The sequence below is a fragment of the Garra rufa genome, chromosome 22 (assembly GCF_049309525.1).
Source record: "Garra rufa chromosome 22, GarRuf1.0, whole genome shotgun sequence".
NCBI classification, from domain to species: domain Eukaryota; kingdom Metazoa; phylum Chordata; class Actinopteri; order Cypriniformes; family Cyprinidae; genus Garra; species Garra rufa.
In genome coordinates, this window is record NC_133382.1 from 19,557,014 (window position 1) to 19,564,227 (window position 7,214).

The window sequence follows — 7,214 nt, forward strand, 5'->3', positions numbered from 1 at the left end:
GGAAGCAAAGAGGTGGGGTCAGTGTTGCCAGGTTCGATTTTGAAAATGCAGTAGCGGGAAAAAATTCAGAGCCGCGGGTTACGGTTTTTGGACTACTTTAATAATGTACCGCGGCCTCCTAAAGCTTGTCTAAAGACAAATCAATATGAAAATAGATAATTTTACTAATACATTTTTGGAATGAATACCCAGCAACCTAAGACGGATGTCACAAACTATTAGGTGAGTTTTACCCACAGCAGAGATGTTAAAGGAGTAGTTCACTTTCAGAACAAGAATTTACAGATAATGTACTCACCCCCTTGTCATCCAAGATGTTCATGTCTTTCTCTCTTCAGTCGTAAAGAAAGGATGTTTTTTGAGGAAAACATCTCAAGATTTCTCTCCATATAATGGACTTCTATGGTGTCCCCGAGTTTGAACTTACAAAATGCTGTTTAAATGCAGCTTCAAAGGGCTCTGAACAATCCCAGCTGAGGAAGAAGGGTCTTATCTAGCAAAACAATTGGTTATTTTCTAAAAACATTTATACCACATTACAAATGTATATATAAATTTATAACTTATATACTTTTTAATCTTAAACACCAATGCCAAACTAGACAAGACTGGCATTTGAGGTTAAAAAGTTTATAAATTGTATTTTTTTTTAGAAAACAACCCATCATTTTGCTAGATAAGACCCTTCTTTCTTTGGCTGTGATTGTTTAGAGCCCTTTGAAGCTTCATTTTGTAAGTTCAAACTCGGGGGCACCATAGAAGTCCATCATATGGAGAGAAATCCTGAGAATTTCCTTACAACTGAAGAAAGAAAGACGATATCTTGGATAACAAGCGGGTGAGTATATTATCTGTAAATTTTTGTTCTGAAAGTGAACGTCTCGGTTACGTATTGTAACCCTCGTTCCCTCCTACAGATGTCTCGTCGAGACCGACGAATTGGGATCTCGCCTAGAGAGACCAATCTACTTCGTGTGTATACAAGCGAGCCAATGAATATTGGCATGCATGATTGCAGCCAGCTGCGGCTGATCACAGCGTGAGCATATAATGCGCAGCAGGTGCATGCACCATTAAGATTTCGCTGAGGAGCTGGGACAGGCCCGGCCGTACAGCGGTGGTACAGGAGCCGCGGCGACGGGACGAGACGTCTCCGTTCCCTCCTTCAGGGAACGAGGGTTACAATAAGTAACCGAGACGTTCCCTATCAGTCGGTCTCTTTGACGTCTCGTCGAGACCGACGAATTGGGATCCCTAACAAAGCGCCGTGGCTGCTGCCCCTTCCAGTGTCCTGAGCGGGCCTCCTGGGTCCCGTTACTGGCTTGGCCAGGGGCTCGCATCAAGGAGAGCCAGTCACTGTATAACATAGTGCCACCCATTTCAGTGAAGCTGGAGCACTGGGAATATGCGGAGCTCACGTCCTTCCGATAGGAGGTTCGTAGCAATACACATATAACTCAATTCAGGTTTATATGGAAGATTGGAGGTGATTGAACCCTCATTTACTGGTAGAAGAGTTACCGGGGAAACACACAGCCTCTATGGCGCAATGTGGAATTTCGTAAGAGATGCAATTAAGTCTCTACGTAGAGCCTAGCCCTCTACCGGTTCTGAAGGATTCATCGAGTGAGGGCCTGACGCCTGACATTCCGCTACGTCGGCTGTCAAGCTCAGCGGAGGAACTCAACAGAGCTACTCTCAGGTTACTCAGGAGCATTATAGCAAGCCGACCCGAGGCCTCTCTGTGCCTCTACCCGTTTGAGGTGAGAACACAGGAGGAGACTGTGTCTACACGAAGGCTATAGAACCTCGTGAATGTGTTAGGGGTCGCCCAGCCCGCCGCTCTACAAATGTCATTTAGCGAGGCGCCACGAGCCAACGCCCAGGAGGATGCAACACTCCTAGTTGAGTGTGCTTTCAGCCTGAGGGGGCAGGGCACACCCTGAACCTGATAGGCCAGGGTAATGGCATCCACTATCCAGTGGGCCATCCTCTGCTTGGAGACGGCATTCCCCTTCTGCCTACCTCCATGACACACAAAGAGCTGGTCTGAGGTCCTGAAACTTTGTGTCCGGTCAACATAGCATCATGCTCGGACGGGACAAAGCAAAGCCAGGGCTGGGTCTGCCTCCTCCGAGGTCGGGGAGAAAAAGAGCTGGCAGTGGGCCGTCTCCGGGGAGGCGAACAGATCTACTTGAGCCTCGCCGAAGCGTCTCCAAATCAGCTGAACCGACTGGGGGTGGAGTCTCCACTCTCCGGGAAGCGCAGCTCGTGAGAGCTCGTCGGCCACACGGTTGAGCAACCTGGGAATGTGAATGGCACGAAGCGACCTCAGATGCTCCACAAGAGGAGATGATGGGCGAGTTGCGACTGCGACGGGAGCGTAGACCGCCTTGCCGGTTGATGTATGCAACGGTCGCAATGTTGTCCGTATGGACTAGCACGTGCTTGCCTCGTAGGTGCCCCTTGAGTCGGAGCAGGGCGAGACGTACTGCAAGCAACTCGAGGCAGTTGATGTGCCAAGTTAGCTGGGGGCCCGTCCAAACCCCTGAAACTGCCCTTCCGTCGTACGTGGGCTCCCCAACCGGTGGCGGAGGCATCCGTGTGTATCACAGAATGCCTGGAGACCTGTTCTATGGGTACTCCTGCCCATAGAAATGAGAGGTCTGACCACAGGATGAAGGTTTGGAGGCAAGCCGGAGTTATTTGAACCCGGTGAGAACCGCGTAGCCACGCTCTCCTCGGGACTCGGCCATGAAGCCAGTGTTGAAGCGGTCTCATACGGAGCAGCCCCAGCGGTGTAACTGCCGCTGCTGCTGCCATATGCCCCAGGAGCCTCTGAAACTGTTTCAGTGGGACCGCCGTCCTGCTCTTGAACGTATCCAGGCAGTTCAACACAGACTGAGCACGTTCCTGCGTGAGGCGTGCTGTCTGGCTGACCGAGTCCAGTTCCATACCGAGAAAAGAGATCCTCTGCGTTGGAGAGAGTTTGCTCTTTTCCCAGTTGACCCGAAGACCCAACCGGCTGAGGTGTGTGAGCACCAAGTCCCTGTGTTAGCATAGTTGGTCCCGAGACTGTGCTAGAATGAGCCAGTCGTCGAGGTAGTTGAGAATGCGAATGCCCTGTTCTCTGAGAGGAACAAGGGCCGCTTCCGCGACTTTCATGAAGACACGGGGGGAAAGGGACAGCCCGAAGGGCAGGACTGTGTACTGATATGCTCTGCCTTCGAACGCGAACCGCAGAAAGGGTCTGTGGCGCGGAAGAATTAAGACATCTCCCGAAGAGCAGCATCCTCCATCTCTGGGTCGCCCATCTCAGGGCCTCTTGTTCTTGCGCTTCCCAGTGGTCTTTGTGGGGGCCTGGACGGGCTGGGCGGCTGCTCGGCGACCGGCTCCACGGCGCCGTTGTGAAGGCTGCTGCGGTGGCTGCTGTGGAGCGGAGGCGGAAGCCGAGGGCCACCCTCGGCGACGAGCAGACTGGGGTGCCGCCGGCGGCCGGGTGGAGGCAGCAGCTGCATGCCGGGGCAGGATGTGACTGATGGCCTCAGTCTGCTTCTTGGTGGCGGAGAACTGCTGGGCAAAGCTCTCCACTGCGTCGCCGAAGAGGCCCGTCTGGGACACCGGAGCGTCGAGGAATCTGGTTTTGTCGCAGTCCCTCATATCTGCCAGACACAGCCAGAGATGGCGTTCCTGGACCACCATGGTGGACATGGCATGACCCAGAGACCGCGCGGTCACCTTCGTCGCACGTAGCGCGAGGTCCGTGGCGATGCGAAGTTCACGGAGAACTTCTGGGTCGTGACCACCCTCGTACAGGTCCTTCAGTGCCTGGGCCTAGTGCACCTGTAATAACACCATAGCGTGTAGGGCGGAACCAGCGGAGCCGCAGGCCGCATAGGCACTGCCGATCAGAGCCGACGAGTGCCTACAGGCCCGGAAAGGGAGCGACGGACTGTTGCCCCGCCAAGTGGAAGCGGCGCCCGGACACAGTTGCATCGCGTCCGCCATCGAGGGTGGTGAGGGAGGAAGTCCCACTCGAGCGGTTTCGGGCAGTGAAAGGTGCCGTCCACGTTCGGGTGAGCTCTTCATGCACCTCCGGGAAGAAGGGCACCTGGGTGGGATGCTGAGAACCAGCGCGGGCCACCCCGAGATACCAATCATCCAGCCGGGAGAGATCGGGACGTGATGGAGGATTCCATTCAAGCCCTACCCTCTCGGCGGCCCGGGCAAGCATAGCCATCATCTCCGGGTCGGTATCCGGCACCGCTAACCGCCCAGCGGACGACAGTGTGCCGTCATCCTCCCCTGAAGATACTGGCTCTCCCTCCGATGCCGCGACCGACATCTGTTCGTCGGGGGGAGCCCCAAAGGTAACAGGCGGTACCCCTAAAGAAGGTCCAACCCGCTCCCTGAAAGCTCCGGTGGCGACGGAGCGTCGGTGGAAGAAGGGACCCCCGCCGATGGAATGGGCGGGAAATTCCTCACCGTCACCGTCAGACCGGACAGACCCCTGCTTCCAGAAGTAACGCCCCCCCCCCCCGGCGTTTGCCTGGAGGAACGCTAGTTCTGGGCAGAGGGACTGGAACCCCGCCCCTTTGCAGGAAGCGGAGTCTGGTCCGCAACTCTGTGATTGTCATCCTCCCGCAATGGGGGCATGACTCATCCACGAACGCTGCCTCAGCGTGTTGAGTGCCCAGACACGTGAGGCAGTGTGCGTGGCCATCACCCAGCGCCAGGAAATGGCCACATCCAGAAACACACGGGGAAAAAGGCATGATATAAAAGTCTCGTCTTTATAAAGACGTTCACCCACGGAGTCTCTTTGAAATTCACTCTCTTAGGAATTTGCTCTTTTAGTGCTGAAGCGCAAAGGGGAGATGGCCGCAGCAACACAGAAGGTGGGTGGTGCAAACCAGCTGTGTGCTTTCACTCGACACGGAAGACCACCGCCGCTGAAGCGCCGTGCCTCCAACACAAAAAAGAAAAGAGACGTTGGTGTTTTGAAAAACAGCTTCGATGACTCGTCTGTAGACTGGTCCAGCTCCGAAGCAAAAGCTTAATGATGCATGCACCTGCTACGCATTATATGCTCACGCTGTGATCAGCCGCAGCTGGCTGCAATCATGCATGCCAATATTCATTGGCTCGTTTGTATACACACGAAGTAGATTGGTCTCTCTAGGCGAGATCCCAATTCGTCGGTCTCGACGAGACGTCGAAGAGACCGACTGATAGGGAACTACTTTTTAAAGGCTTTCACACAGCAGAATTAAAAACACGACAACAGCCAGTCAAAGACTGATACTACACAAACTCAAACGCACGTAAAGCTCACGGTGATTTCAGCGTCTGTGTTTCTCTAAATGAGGACAATAAAACATGAACTTAATCTCTAGAGAGCCTCTCCGAGAGTCACTTCAGAACTTTACACCATTTAATTTGAAAATAATCACAACACGCGTGAATAAATTTTAACAGAAACATATTACTGTAATGTACTTCTTTAAGTAGTATTACTGTTATTTGTAAGGAATATCATTCAAGATTTTTTTTCATCCATGTTTTTATATTGTCGAGCAAAGACTTATTTTTATGATAAATTTTTATTATTAAATTTGTATTAAATCATACAAAATTAATAAAATGAAAAACACAGAATTTAGGGAATTTAAAAAATTGTTTTAATTCAATTAATAATTAATTTATACATCCATTCTCAGGGTCTAACAAACATGTGGAAAACATTTCCTTCCATATTAATGATAAATTAATATTTTGATAAATACTGATATAGTATGATAAGGAAAATATCGCCATATCTCCCAGCCCTATTTTTTTTTATTTATCATGAAAAGTACTGAAAATGAAAATGAGGAAGATAAAAAAAAGTTACAATAAAAAAACAGATTCAATAATTAAAAATGCACATATAGAGCCTAAACAAGTCTCGCCAAAATTAAAAACACAGATTTATTTTAAAGTACATTAATTGAATAAATCAGTTGTTAACTGTGTTTGGACTTGGCAAAAATTTAGCTTGTTTTCATTTCCTTTTGTGTGGGTTTTGAGTAAGCTTTGGGCTGAAATTTTTTCCAGGACCTGGCAACCTTTGGGTGGGGTGTTCAAGCAGACCACTAGAGAGAGCAGTACATAAAAAAAAACTAGAGATTACGGTCATGTAAAATTACTAAAAAGAAGAAAGACTTAAACCTCATTATAAAACATTATGTGAATTGCACTATGCGTGAAACATAGGGCTATTTAAATTTTGAGTGGGGGAAACCATAAACAGAGCAATATAAAAAACTATAAAAGGATAATAACATTTTATTCACACATTTTACTCTTAAAATAAACTTTATATTGCACCCTCAGCTCATAAACCCAGCTACTAGTTATGGCGCAGGTCTACAAAGAAACAACTAAGTTTTCTTTATCACCATATATAATCACACATTTATTTATGTGCATGTTAGTTGGAACCGCTTAGGAAAAAAAATAGATAGGCTATGACTTATGATGTCTGCTGAAGTCTCATGGCCCAGATTACCATAAGATTTACTTTAAAGATTTTTCTCAGAAGTCGTAAATGAAACTGAGTCATAAATATAGGCCTATGAACTGCCAAGACTATTGTTTGATATGATAAATCATTATTGAGGGGAAGCACCAGGTCGAACATTACAGTGTTGGAAAGAAATATGTAACCATAACACAAAAAGTGCACCACATTAAAGTACATTTAACAGGAAAAAACCTAAAGATTATATATATATCAAATATACAAAATAAAAATGTAGACAAATGATAAAACTTAACGCACAACAAATCATAACATGCATCAGAGTAATTTATGTATTTTCCCTGCTCTCAGCTGGGAAAACAAACACGACAGGTGCTTCATTTTGATTGCTTTTATGACGGATCCATTTATCATGGGACGATGGTTTTATGACTCAACCTTTGTCCTTCAGTGTTCTTCTCACCGTCGCTAACATGTCGTTTCCTCTACAATAGTGTTCAATAGACCCTGAGACCTTCCGCTTCAGTTGCGTTGACAGAAATTTGATTACTTGCCCATATATACATATATACGCATTAAAAGAGCTCCTCTATGAGAATCTTAGGCCTGAGATTTCACTCTCACTGGCAGTCATTGTGTGAGCTAATCTAGTGAACTAGCTATATAGAAAGCTGTCTGTCTGGAAATGTGC